Source organism: Castor canadensis, chromosome 4 (genome assembly GCF_047511655.1).
Source record: "Castor canadensis chromosome 4, mCasCan1.hap1v2, whole genome shotgun sequence".
NCBI lineage: Eukaryota > Metazoa > Chordata > Mammalia > Rodentia > Castoridae > Castor > Castor canadensis.
Genome location: NC_133389.1, coordinates 96,075,179 through 96,089,581, shown reverse-complemented (window position 1 = coordinate 96,089,581; position 14,403 = coordinate 96,075,179). Strand labels below are relative to the sequence as shown.

The 14,403-nt window shown below is 32.4% G+C and overlaps 1 protein-coding gene across 5 annotated transcripts in view; it reads left to right on the top strand.

Moving 5' to 3' along the window:
- Positions 1 to 14,403, top strand: part of Lrp1b (LDL receptor related protein 1B) — a 1,877,349-nt gene that overhangs the window by 1,848,139 nt on the left and 14,807 nt on the right. The window lies entirely within an intron of this gene.

Here is a 14,403-nt window from a genome sequence, read left to right as displayed (position 1 = left end):
GTCTGTTTTTTTCCTACTTTATTTACCTAACCCCATCTCATTAAATAATTAAGCTGGTTTTATTGTTTTTATTGTTTTTCCTAGGATAGTGACTTCTACACATAAATGTATTTTGTACTCATATCATTTTAGTTTTCTAGGATTAACACTTAGAACTGGAATTATCAGATCAGATCTAGGATTAACACTTAGAACTGGAATTATCAGATTATAATTAAAGTTATAAACTTTATGAATCAAACTCTCTTTTGATACAAATAATATTATCTCTTAGTGTTCACATTTCTTATCTTTAAAGTATTGGGTTTAGACTAATTGTTCATTAATAAACTACAAAAATGTAAGGCATGATGTATTCAGATGTACTTTCTATAAAGATTTTGGATACAGTCTTAAAATCAAATCATAGTCATCTCTATATACAAATTCTTCCAAAGTTTCTCTAAAAAGAGCCACGAAGACATAAGAGAAAAATCAAAGATTCCCATTAGAAACAAAAACAAATAATAATAGAAGTCTTATTTTTAACATTATGGAGTAACTAAGAAAATAATAAAATTCTTGGGTCACAAATAGATATTTCTATTTTTTGTATGACCTTATGATTTATTTCTCCAATACTTTCAAAATAATGTACCAGATTATATATAGGTATACAAGTAGACTAGTAATACTTAATAGGAGAGATGTACATCCTTTGCTTTTCTTTGTGAGATGACAAAAATGCTGCCTATCTTCTTTTCTCATACATATTCATCAACAAATATTAAGCTATTATGTATCAGACAGTATCTTAAGCACTAAAAGATGTGAACAAAACAGACTAAACTATTTGATTTCATGGAACCAAAAATCTAAGTGGAAAAGGACAGAAAATAAAATAAGTGTGTAAAATTTGTTAAGGCAGGCACCATGGCTCATGCTTGTAATCCTAGCTACTTGGGAGGCTGATATAGGAGGATTGTGGTTCTAGGCCAGTTCATACAAAAAAGTTTGTGAGAAAACATCTCAACTAAAAAAGTTCTGGGCATTTTGTCCTGCATTTGTCATCCCAGCTATACCAGGAATCCTGAAATAGGAAGATCACAGTCCAGGTCAGCATGGGATAAAAGGAGACCCTATCTCTAAAACAACCAGAACAAAAAGGGCCAGAGGTGTGCCTCAAACAGTAGACCTTCTGCCTCACAAGCACAAAGTCCTGAGATTAAACCCCAGTACTACCAAAAAATAGCTTTTGTTATTTATGTTAATATTGTTGTGTTGTCATAACTATGAGAAAAATAAAGCAGGAAAGAGGAATGTAGAAATTTGAGAGTAATTTAAATTTTTATGTTAGTGTGAGTAGGGAAAAGACTGTCTGAGATGATATCTGAATAAAAACCTTGAGAGCATGTGACTAAATAAGGAAAGAAATTCCCATCATGAAAATAAAATAAAAGAGTATAATAAATGCATAAGCAAGAATAAGTGTCTTATGAAATTATTGAGCTAAAATACAGTACATAAACATATGGTACAATTTCTACAAAGTATGCAAACATACACAGATATTGAAGCACACATGTAGAAAGGACTATATGTATGTCTATGTATAGTATGCATGTACATACACAAAGAAAAGTCTTGAAGAAAGTAAAAAAGTGGTAACAATGGATATATGTTATTGTTGGAATGTGGATAATATTGATTTTTTTAAAATATAACTTCTGTTTAATTCATATTCTCTTTCAAAAACAGAAGGAAAAATAAGTTTTTAAAAATGATTAAAATATTCTGAAAAGAAAGAACCAAATCAAGACCTAGCTCAAATATTATATTGCTCCCGAAAATATATCAATTTAGGCACTCATTGCTTTGAAAATGAAAATATGGCAAAACTCCAGGACAGTTCTTATAATATATGTTATTGTTTCTTGCCCAAAAGAAGCTATAACAAGATAACACTCTTAGATTTTATGTTTTACTCTTCATTTCAAACAAATGATAAAAATACCTTGCTGTGAGCATTTTCTCTCTCTCTCTCTCTCTCTCTCTCTCTCTCTCTCTCTCCCTCTCTCTCTCTATCTCCTTGGTTAAATGTACATGGGGAGGATCTGTTTTTGTTTTATCTTTTGGGGGAATATAGTTTTCCAAAACATTATTCTTTTTTTTATGTCATCTGTGGCTGTGTGTATGTGCATTTACATTTCTTGCTTTACTCTATGATGGTCCATGCTTGTGGTGGGAATTGACCTTTGTTCTGCATGTGATTTTGGACATGAAATATATTTCTATGAAATTGGCCTGGGAATGCAACCCGTTATACTCCATAGCCCTTTTAAATTTATGTGTCTGTTTCTTTCCAGCAGATTGAAAATTTCTTCAAGTAAGAGTCTATGTCTGATTCACCTATTTTATCCCAACAACCAGCACACATTCTCCATGTGTTATATGCTAATGCACTTGGCTACAAAGTGAGAGTCTTTGTATTGTGCCATATGGCAGCTTATGGTGAAATAATCATTCAATTATTATAACATCACAGATTATTTTGCTAATAAATTTTCACAGAATGAAGAGTCAGAAAAAATAGAAAAATGATTTATTGTACTATGATTTTGATTGTCTTTATGACATTTTCTAAAACTATAGTGGGGTGTTTCCTGAATGTTCTGGAATTTGCATTAAATTTTCTACATAAGAAACTAGACAATTTTAATACATAATTTTACTAAAAAAGGATACTTTGATTTCTTCTGCCTTATGTTTGTCACCTGTGGTTTTTATTTTTATATTCTCTTTTAATAATAAAATTATTATTTCTTCTATACCCCATTATTATTTCTCCTACATTTTCTCTGTAGGAGAAATATGGCTATAGCCCCTGCACTTGTGGGCTTCTGAGTCTATTTGAGGAAATGAATGAGTCAAGAAGAAATATGGCTGGTGTTTTGGGCATTTGATAACTGCAAGATAAATGGTGATTGTACCTAAGAGGAAAGGAAATAACAGTAGAGTTTGTAACATTCCATTACACTGTATGGAATGTTTTCTATAGTGGTATGTTATTGCTTAAGCCTCTATTATTGCTAATGTTTATTGTTTGTGCACTGTTTTGAGTATGGCAGTGATACCCCGTATTTCTTCTTATCTCAATCATAGCTTCTTATCTTCACAGACGCTAAATTAATGCCTATAATTATGTTATAAATATGGTGCTTGTGGAATAGTGGACAATATACTGAACTATGAAGTACTTTCCCAGGAACTGGTATTCTTAGCTAAGAACAGATAAGAGAAGGGGAACACTGGTAAGACTTGAAATGTGAAGTGTCATGGTGTTAGGAAGGTCTCAATGATTTGGTGACCTGCTAGGGAAAGAGCCCATAACTTTGGAAAAACAGATTTTATAATGAATCCCAATTTGCAATATAAAAGAAGACATACATTGTAAGAACATTTGTAAATGCTACAATGTACCCATACCCAGCACAACAATAAAAAAAAAATCTAAACATAGGAATATGAAAAGAATTTTTAAAAAAGAAGGCAAAATTTTTCAATTAAAAATGGCTAACATGATTGTTGATAAGCAGGGCACAAAAAAGAGAATAGAGCTCATATCTGAGGATTGCACATTTTGTGTGCTCACTTTTCTCCTCTGTGCCTCTTTATTCATCTTAGTGTGAAAATACTAACAGCATCTATTGCTTATGATTATTTTGAGGATTAAAAATGTAATATATAAATCACCAGAATATGGTCTTCAATATAATAAACACTTAAAAAAAAAAGTAAAATCTTAAGGCCATTTTAATTGGCCAGTCTGAAGTTAACAGAAAGTGGTATGATTTTAGCTTTTAGGAGTCTAAAAATGAAAAATTACATGAAGATCTTTCAAAAAGTGGGAAGGACTTGCTATTGAAAATGAGGCAAAATGTCTCAAAAACAAAAGGGTAGCAGTGCAATGACAGTGACAGAAACATCTAATGAAAGGAAACTGGAGTCAATTATGCCCATCTCAGATTCCATTGAGTGAATGGAGAAAGAAAGGTCATGGAGTCCTCCCTCAGTTACTGCAAAAAAAAGCACAAGAACACTGGCTTTATGAACTTTTGAAAGTAGTGTGTAAAAGTCTAAAAGGATCAAAAGTGAATGTATTAGTACCAAAGAGACATTTACTAAAAGGATGATCCAAATGAAACATTTCCTCATTTTCCTTGGACTTGTGATTATAACAATCTAAGTGGTTTATTAAAATCTCAGCATCATTTTCCAAGTTGTTACAGTGAGGACCACAGAAGGAAATGCACACGTCATAGAAAAAACTTTGTTGATGATTTGAGAGAAAAATAACTAAGTTCTGTATGTGTCATGGGTTTTAATAAGTAGAAATTATCCCTTTATATTGTAAGGGCTAATGAAGGTTTTGAATTCTTACCTTTGTTGGCCTTATAGAAAGAAAACTACACCATGTACTCTTCATGGGTCCTGCTGTCAGGAATAGCAAATCTCCATGCAGATCAGCAACTCCGTGGCCCCATACAGCATAGCTGGGTAGAGCCCAATGAAGTTGTCATGAGTTGATTTCAAACAAATCACAAGTTTTCAGCAGGAGTATTGAGCAATTCAACTTCAGCTGCCTGTGGTGTCTACATTTTCAGTCAGGTCATTTCATGTCCCGGATTTGCTTTCTGCCCCTTGGCATATTTTCAAAGCACAAATGTAAAATGTGCGTATATTTTAGAGCAGTAAAGACCAAGAAAACTGTCACATCAATATCCGTCCTTTACCATCCCAGGTAACGGGTTGCAACTTGTTCTAGCATTCATATGATAGTCATATTGTGGGAAAAAAGGCAGTACAGATATAATGTTTTTCTATTTCATTTTAAACTCCAGTTCATGGCTTGAGAGTGTAAGTAGCACTACTTATTAAAGGACAAAAATTATATAAGTTACAGATAACAGTAATGTACTGTACTATATACTTCAAAAAGCTAGAAGAAAGGATTTTGCAAGTTTTTACCATGAAGAAATGATATATATTTGAGGAGACAGATACGTTTAACTTGATGTAAACATTGCATAATGTAAAGTATTGAAATATCACATTAGCCCATTAATATGTAGAACTTTTATGTTTATGTATTAAAATAATTGCAATGGTCAGGTGAATTGGCTCATACCTATAATCTTAGCTACTTGGGAGGTGGAATTCAGGATCAGGTTCAGGCCAGCTTGGGTAAAATGTTTGTGAGATCCCATCTTAACTATAGCTAAATTCAGAGATATGTACCTGTCATCTGGATTACCAGGGAGGTAGAGAGAGGATTGCAGTTCCAGACCACTCTGGAAAAGGTTAAAAAAAAAAAAAAGATCACAAGACCCCATCTCAAGGGAAAAAACCTTGTCCTGGTAGTGTGCCCCTGTCATTCCAGCTATGGTAGGGAGCCTAAATTAGGAAAATCACAGCAGTTCAGTCCAGTATAGACAAAAAGCAAGACCCTATCTCAAAAATAGCTAGAGAAGAGAGGGTTGGAGGCATAGCTCAAGTGGTAGAGACCCTTCTAGGTATGCACAAAGACCTGACTTCAAACCGCAGTACTACCAAAAAAAAATTTTCATCTGTATAGGAGTATTTTTTTATTAGTCATTTATTCACATGTGCATACATTGTAAGGGTCATTTCTCCCCCCGCCCCCCTCCCCCACTCTCTCCCTAAATTCTTAGTTTGCTATATCCTGGAACAAGAACTGAATTGATGTTTACACCATTTAATGAGTATAACTTATATATGCTCAATATGCTTGATCCTTCAAGGTATTCATCCATTAATTAGGTCAGAACACTTCTTAAAAGTCCACCAACTGGCAACAACACAACCCCCAGACATTCCTTTCCAATGACTTTCTGGTAACTAGCTGTAAGTATGTTCCTATGAATGGTACTATATATATACTTCATAGACTATAGTACTTGTACTTGTCACTTGTGTATACATGTAAGTATAGTCACACACGTTCATCTTTTCCTCCTCCATACCTTCATTCATCCATCCACTTACTCAACCGTCCAACAGAAAACATTATTTCATGTTATATACACTATGTACCAGATACGGCTCAAGAAATGAGCATATGTAAAGATGAATAATAGATAAGCTCTACCTTTAAGTAAATCATAATTAAGCATAATTATAGGCAAAGATATTCTTAGATACTTATGAAAGGATATAAAAAGCAATACAAATTGAAAATAAAATACCTCATAGTTGTATGTTGATCAAATATATAAAAATACTTATAACAAACCCAAAACTGCAGTTTTCTATGTGATGTAAAATGTCACTGGAACATTTTATAGCACTTTAGATTTGTTGAAGCTACTTATATCTCGTTCTTGAATCAATTTTTAGATCAGTGTCTTCATAAACCTTTTCACTTTGAGTCAAAGAGAAGTAATCTAACTCTCAGATTAGAAAAGAAATACATGTTAATGGAGATGTTTTGTCATAAGCTTTCAGATGTTTCTGCATGAGATGTGTTTCTATAAAAGCTAACTGAATCCGGTATTTTGTTATTTATTAACATTTATGTAGGATGGAAAAATTCTTTAATTCATTCCAAATCTAGTCTTTCTCAAATACATATATACACATATTTTAATTACTTTTTTATTTTTGAGACAGGATCTCACTGTGGAGTCCAGGCTGCTTTTGAACCTGAGATCCTTCTATCTTAGCATCACAAGTGCAGGGATGATAGGTGTGCACCACCATGCTCAGCTTTTGTTTTGTTTTGTTTTAAAACAAAATTATTTTAAAAATCTTTTGAAAGTATGCTTCCTAAATTTTGAGAAAGGCTAACTGGTAGTAATTCAGAAGAAAAACTGACAGTAACATAAGGTCTATTTATTAGCTATAAATTGTTTGGTTCTGGAAAATTTTGATTTCACCTTTTGGTGGATAGATGTGGATCATTAAGAACTCTTACAACTAGAACAAGGACTATGCTGAAATACCAGAAAGGAGATAGCATCAGCATATCAGATTCATCTCCCAATGAATCAGAGTATTAATTAAAGAAGTGACTAACATCATTATCTTAAAGCATGTGTGTGGTCACTGGAAATAAACTGAATATTTTTAGAGGGTTGGAGGTATATATTTTACTTATAAGGACAGTCAGACTCTTGAAACCTTGCAATAGCATCTGATATCCTATTGTTGCCTCCCATTTGTACAGATTTAACGTGCATTCATAATTGCAGCCTGATACACCAAATGTGTCCATCACAATTTCAGCTCTAATTACCTTGTACCTGGGAATACCAAGAATTAGTGAAGGCCTCTTCTTGGCAGAGGGGAGGCAAATAGAAAAATTCCTTATTGCTTATTCTTACTTTATGCTAAACATTCAGTTAGCCATCTTGTTATTTTCCCTGTATGCTACTAAGCTCTGAGATTCACCCCCTCCCCATTTTGTGTGCTTAAAAAACAGTTTTGGAATTGGTCATTTATTCTGGGAGCTTTCTACTGGTATTACAGCACACACACCATTTTTCTTTCCACCTTTAGCTATAGAATTGTAATAACTGTTTCTAATGTGATAGCCTACTTTTATATATTCAATTACATCCACCATGTTACTTAATAATAATTTCATGAGTGTTCTTTTTAGTTGATGCTTGTAATGAATTGATATAAGTAGAATCTGTCTTCTCAATCTAAAAATGTCTCAGGCCTTTCTGATCTGTTTTCAATAACATTTCTAGGATAACACCCAAATGGGAAAAGTTTTTCATCACCAGAGATTTCATTTCTTTCATATTTATTCATCATTTAATACTTCAATGCCATTTCTGCACAGGGGACTACATGGAATTTTATGTTTAATCATTTCTAACTTAAACCATCCAAACGTAACAACTTTCCTTTCACGGATAATTTTGTGGAAAAACAATATTTCAATCTTTCTTTTGTATTTCAACATATTTCTTAAAATAAATCACTTTGAACAACCCATTTTGTTAATTCTTATTTCATCTGTTCCATTGAAATATCCCATTAACATTTAGCTTTCCTAAAAAAACTGTTGGTCAGAGTTCATTGAACAAGTCATTACTTTTTTTACTTTGCCACATTAGTCCTTCTCAAAAATTAGGAAATCATTGTAATTAAATGTTCCTAAAATGAAAATAAAATTAATCTATCTTAATCATATCAGTGCTATTTAATATTTAATGATGTAACATTTTAAAATTAGATACCATGACACATTTTTATAGAATTGAATCAAGTGTACTCAACACATCAGACATAAATTTATGATTCTTACTTAGGATCTTTGAAGAAAACAATTCAGATTAACACCTGGCAACGTAAAAAGTCATAGTCAAATTTGGACAGAGAATAAGGATTATATAACCAAGCAGTTCAATTTTACTTTATTTTTAAGAAAATTTAGTTCTTAAAGAATTTTAAAGTGTTCTTGATTTCTGAGTTTATTTTATAAGAATATCAAATGATGAAGAGCTTGGTGTCAGACAACTATAATCCCAGGGCTAGGGAGGCTGAGGAAGGAAGGAAGATTGCAAATTCCAGGCCAGCCTAAGCTACATAGTGAGATTTTGTCTCAAAAAAGAGAAACAAAAACAACTCAAACCTATCAAATGATCTGGGCATGATGGCGCACACCTGTACCCCAGCTTTGTGTGAGGTAATGGTAGGAGGTTCTTGGTTCAAGTCTGGACCAAGCAAAAGCTAGATCATGTCCAGTAATGGATCTTTAGTAGTATACTAAATACATTTATAGTATCTTGTAATCACCACAAAAATGAGAAGCTGACATTAAGAATGACATTAATATTCTTCAATAATATGTCTGTCACTGTACAGAGACTGATTATGAGGTCAAAGGTGTGGGTGAGTGTAGTAACTGTATTACTATGTGTAAAAGTGTATTATTTACACTTGTTCAAGTAATATTTTGACCTTCTTATTAAAAGCTTGCTACTGTCTTGTGTATGAGAAAATAGAAGAAAGCATTTCTACTCCTCCACTGAATTAAAATGATCATGGCATTGCCATTATAAAATAATAAAATAACACCTCATTTTATTCCTACCATTTATAATTTGTAATTGTTTGTACAAATTATTTGAACATATACTTCCTCATTTCATTTGTGGATAAAATCCTACTTATGGTGTTATACTACAGTATTTATTATTATCATAATTATCATTACCATGATTAGACAGGGTATTGCTATGTTGCTCAGGCTGGTCTGAAACTCCTGGGCTTGAAATCCTCCTGCCAGAGCCCCTTGAGTAGTGAGGACTATAGGCACAACCCTCTGCCCAGCTTCAGTATATTACTATATGAGAACACCAATGCCATGATTTGGCACAAAGTTCATCTGTAGAGGAGATAAAGTAATCTTAAACTGGCAGAGGCCACTATGGGAGGCACACTAGGAAGTAGTGAAGAGGTCTGGTAAAGATGAACCAGTGTGGGTTGTAATACACATGTGCATGGAAGCAATGCTAAGAATTTCTCTGTATAGCTAACTTTATCTCAAACTAGCAAAAACTCTATATCTTTATTATCTCTTATGTTTTCTCATCAACAAAGTCAGAAAACAAAGGGTGGAACAGGTTTGGCACAGAAACAGGGGGGAGGGGTGGCACAATGTATACTTGTGAGTAAATGTAAAATGATAAAATAAAAATTAAGAAATTTACCCAAATTTCTTAGAATGCTCAAAAAATGTTAATTGAACATTATGCAAAATTTCAGATGAAAGTTGGGTGTTTAAAATTTTGGGAACATGTTATAAAAATTAAGACTCTTAATGCATATGTGAAAAAATTTTACCAAAGAATGTAATGAGACACTGACAAATGAAAAAGGGTTTTAAAATAAAATTAAGCAGTTAAATAAGTAAAAAATTAGTCTCAAATGCAAACAAGTTTTGTACTTTGCAATGTCACTCTGGAAAGGGGGAGGGGTACAAAGATCCTGGGAGCTGCGCTGAGGGTAGAGTTTCTATATCTGAAATACCACGTTCTAAAGTCATGTTCTCAACACCAAAAGAATGAAATCTACAGAATTAATAAACATTTTCAAGTAACTTGATTTTTCTTATTTTCTCTACTATGTAAAATACAGATTTTCACATAAATCCAGGTACATAACATGTAGTCATACTCTTGCTTTTGTTGAATGAGACTTAGAAGCACTAACATCCGCACAACACCAAGCAGCGTATTTCAAGGTTTCTTTTGTGCCACGGTGTTTTCTTTTTTCTTTTTATTCTTTTATTCACATGTGCATACATTGTTTGGGTCATTTCTCCTCCTTGCCCCTCTCCCCCACCCTCTACCCTCCCTTCCCCCCTTAGTTCCAGGCAGGTCAGAAAAAGGGATATTAAAAGATTTTTCTTTCTGAGTGACTCTAACAATTTGACTAATAAGGATAGCCTTGCACATATATAAGAGGAGAAATTCAATTTCAAATTGCTTTAAGGTTCACCTTTGAGTTTTACTGTGGTCAAAAGAGCTCCATGACCTTTAAATCTGATGAAAAAAGGAACAGATATTAATCTCATTATTTTATTTTGAAGTCCTCCCAAAATGAATGACTCTGACCACATTTCAGCAAAATGACAGAAACATTTCATATAAGTTGATCATTGTTACTGTGAAAGGCAATACCTAAAGATTTTAATGCACACCATTATTAATATCTAATATCAATTCTCCTTGTAATAATCACTCTACTACTTTAAAGCTATCATTATTTTGGTATAATTATATATCTTATAATATTACTGTTAAGTGTGATAACTTCCATTTTAAAGATTATATTTTATTCCTTTGTATATGCCAAACTTCTTTTGGTATTCTAACAGTGTTTATTGTACTTGCTCATAATATCTGTGCATTATTGCTTATACTCAGAATATTATAATATTGCACAGAAATTATGATAACAAAAAGTATTATAGCTACATAGCAATTATATAAACTGTGAAGGACCTGATAAATTACATAACAATGTGTTTCATATGGTGACATTCAAATGAAAAATTTTAAAAGTAAATACCGATGCCAAGCATGGTAGAGAATGGCTATAATCCCACCATTCAGAAGGCAGACACAGGAGTGCTACATAGTGAGTTCAAGGCCAGGTTGAGATACATGGTGAGACCCTGTCTCAAAAAAAGAAAGAAAGAAACTCAGTTTGTCAGATGAAAAACTCGTACTTAGGTTATTTAATATTTTGAGCAACTATGCTGGGCACATATATTTTTCTCCTAAAAATGAAAAATGAATAAATAATATTTGGTATAAAAACAAAGTCTGTAAGGTAAAATATTCAAATGTTTCTTGAAGTGTTGTTTGTGAATTACTTCCATTAGATTTCCCTTGCTAGCCTGTTGGTTTCTGGCCACAATCCTAAGGGCTTAATGAATTCCTTGGTATGCAAGACCCAATGAATCTGAATTTTAACAAATTTTAGTTAGATAATCATTGTTTTAGGAAAAGTCATAAAACTCAGAGCATTGTGAACAATGCAAGAGTAAATATTTTTTTTTCTCAAAGCCAGTGGCTTAGGAAAGAAGAGGAGACATCAAAGAATACTGTCAACAACCCTTTACCAGGCAGCTACTGGCTGCACAACATGCTGATGGTACAAAGAAAGGAAGACAAATGATCATTTGAATAAATAAACAAAAAACTCAGTCTATCTCTGATCCAAAAATACTTAGCTAAAATTCATGAAAGTTTAAAAAATTATTCAGAGTGGTATAGTGGTAAGATAAAGCTAAATTTTCCCCACAGTTCTAAGCTGCAGGGCTGTGGAAAACAACTGTAGGATAATTTTAGAATGAATGACACACAGGTGTTTGATGGTGAGAGGAAAAATAAAAATTGTTTAGGAGGGCATGCAGAGTTAGCTTGCTGATAATTGTTCCTGGATGAATAGCAGAAAGCAGTGGATTACAACAGTACAGAATTAAGGATGACCAGAGCATGGACTATGAATTTTTGCTTTGGTAGTAATGACAGAGAGAGATGCCAGAGAAATTACAGTCAGTATGATTATGCAAATAATTCGGTGAGCAACTGGACAGGAAAATTTGATGATCTGCACACATTCCATTTCTTAAATATTCTTCTTTTAATGGCTTTGACCATTGTAGTCTACTTAGAAATGAAGATTTATGAATTTCTATAAAGATGGTAAAAATACTTAGTCTTAAATCAAACATTGGAAGAGAAACTTGTGGAGCAGCAAATGCTTTAAGTTGCAATTTTGTAAGATAGGCAACAAGAATAATGATTTCTATTTGATTTAATATCTCATAAGAGATTATTTTTAAAGACTAGAACAAGTGCAGAGCAGTGGAACATATTTTATCTTTGGCCATAAAACATTATTTTATAAGGAGTACAGGGAGAAATGTAAGGTGATCATCAGACGATGAAGTTGTATAAATGTTAAAATTAATTATTTCTCCAGTTCAGACTTTGAGAATTATTTCCAGTATGTAATAAGTAAAATAACCCCTGATGATTAATAATTTAAATGTGCCCACACAACATAAAAGCGAAGAGATTTATGATTACTAGCAGGTGACTTATTTTACCTATCTTAAGACCGGGTTCCAGACAATTGATAAATCAAGAAATTAAAACATACTGTTAACAAATATCTTCTGTTCTACTCAAATAATTCCAGAATTCGGAGTTAGAATCACACTATCCTTGTCCTCTTTGTTTAACAAGCTTTCTGTGCTTGTCTGGCAGCTCTAAAGATATGTTTTTTCATAACATAAGTAATTAAAATACATGATGCTCATGTCAGAAAATAATCTGATCAATTAGCATTTGATCCTCCAATTCCTAAGCAATTCTACTTTTTGACTTCAAAGCATTTCAGTGTAATGTTGAGCCCCAGGGGTTCTTATATCCAGTAGCACAGAAAATATTTCTCAGGTCACTTATTTTTTTAAAGACAAACCCCAATTTAAAAATTTGTTTTCAGAATAAGGTAATATAAGGAGCAACTTTTCATTTTAAACAACTTAATATAATTGTAGCATGTAACCATGTACATATTAGCTATATAATGAAATTACTGAATAGCCAGTATTTTTTCATTGACACATATAAGTCATTCTCACTGGTCTATTAGGAAGATGTGACAGATGTAAGTCTACATAAACAAAGAGCATTTTGTAATAATTAGAATTCAGTCCAAGAACATATTTGCAAAATGTTCCTAAACACCTTATTCTGAATCATCTATGGAATGTGTAAAGAATTAGAATCTGTGAATAATTGGGACGCCTTATTCTAGATCATTCATCAGCATAAGCTCAAATAAGAAAAAAGTAATATTTCAACAATCAAATATTTTATTCATTCTTCACTTTATCTTAATTATTTGAAAATGTGCTCCTTCCATTCCCTCACTTTAATAATATAATAAATACTATAGAATCATATCCTTAAACTTTATATTTATCTGATTTAATAATGTATTCATAGTATGTTTTATCATAAATATGATGTGTATAAAAATATCTAATATGCAAGCTTTTTATGAAATAACTGAACAAATGTGTGTCAATTCATGAGTGATTGTCTGAATCATAATGTAAATAATAATAATATCAATTTTCATTTAAATCATGCTCATACTCATAGTTTTATAATTTGTCATTATTAATCAAATAACTACACTATTGAATGGGGACATAATTGTCAATTATGCTGAAGTTAATATATATCTCTTGAAACATCGTTTTGTGTCCATGATTGAACTTGTCAGCATGATGATTTTTATGGAATTTGCTCAAAATTTAGTACAGCCAATACTGCTTTCATGAAAATCACAAATAATGTAAATGCATCACAGAAACCTAGTTCAGAAAACAGCTTCAGCTATCTGAATTGGCTGTGACAGAATTGACAGAATCCTTGAAATTGCAGTCATTTAGTTTTGCACAATGTGCTGAGAGATCCACTTGGAATGGTTCTGGAAGCTATCTTTTTATTATGTACAACTATTCTTGATATGGTGGTATTTGACAGTCATTTCAAAAACAACTGAGACCAATTAAATAGTTTCTCTGTAGATTTCCTCTGAGAGATTCACAGAGGCATCTGTGCTAGTCAATAAGCATGGTTCAAGTACAGCCAAAACAATCCCAGCATTTATTTTGTTGCAATCACATAATTATTTATTTGGGATTTATCTTTAAAGAATGGATTTTAATCAGATGTACTATTTGTGTCCTTTATTAGACTTTTTTCAATAATGTCATAATACCTGTATGGGGAAAACAGCTTCTCTCAATAAAAACTTGGGCACATTCTCTTGATTTCATGCTAATAGAAGTATGGTTTT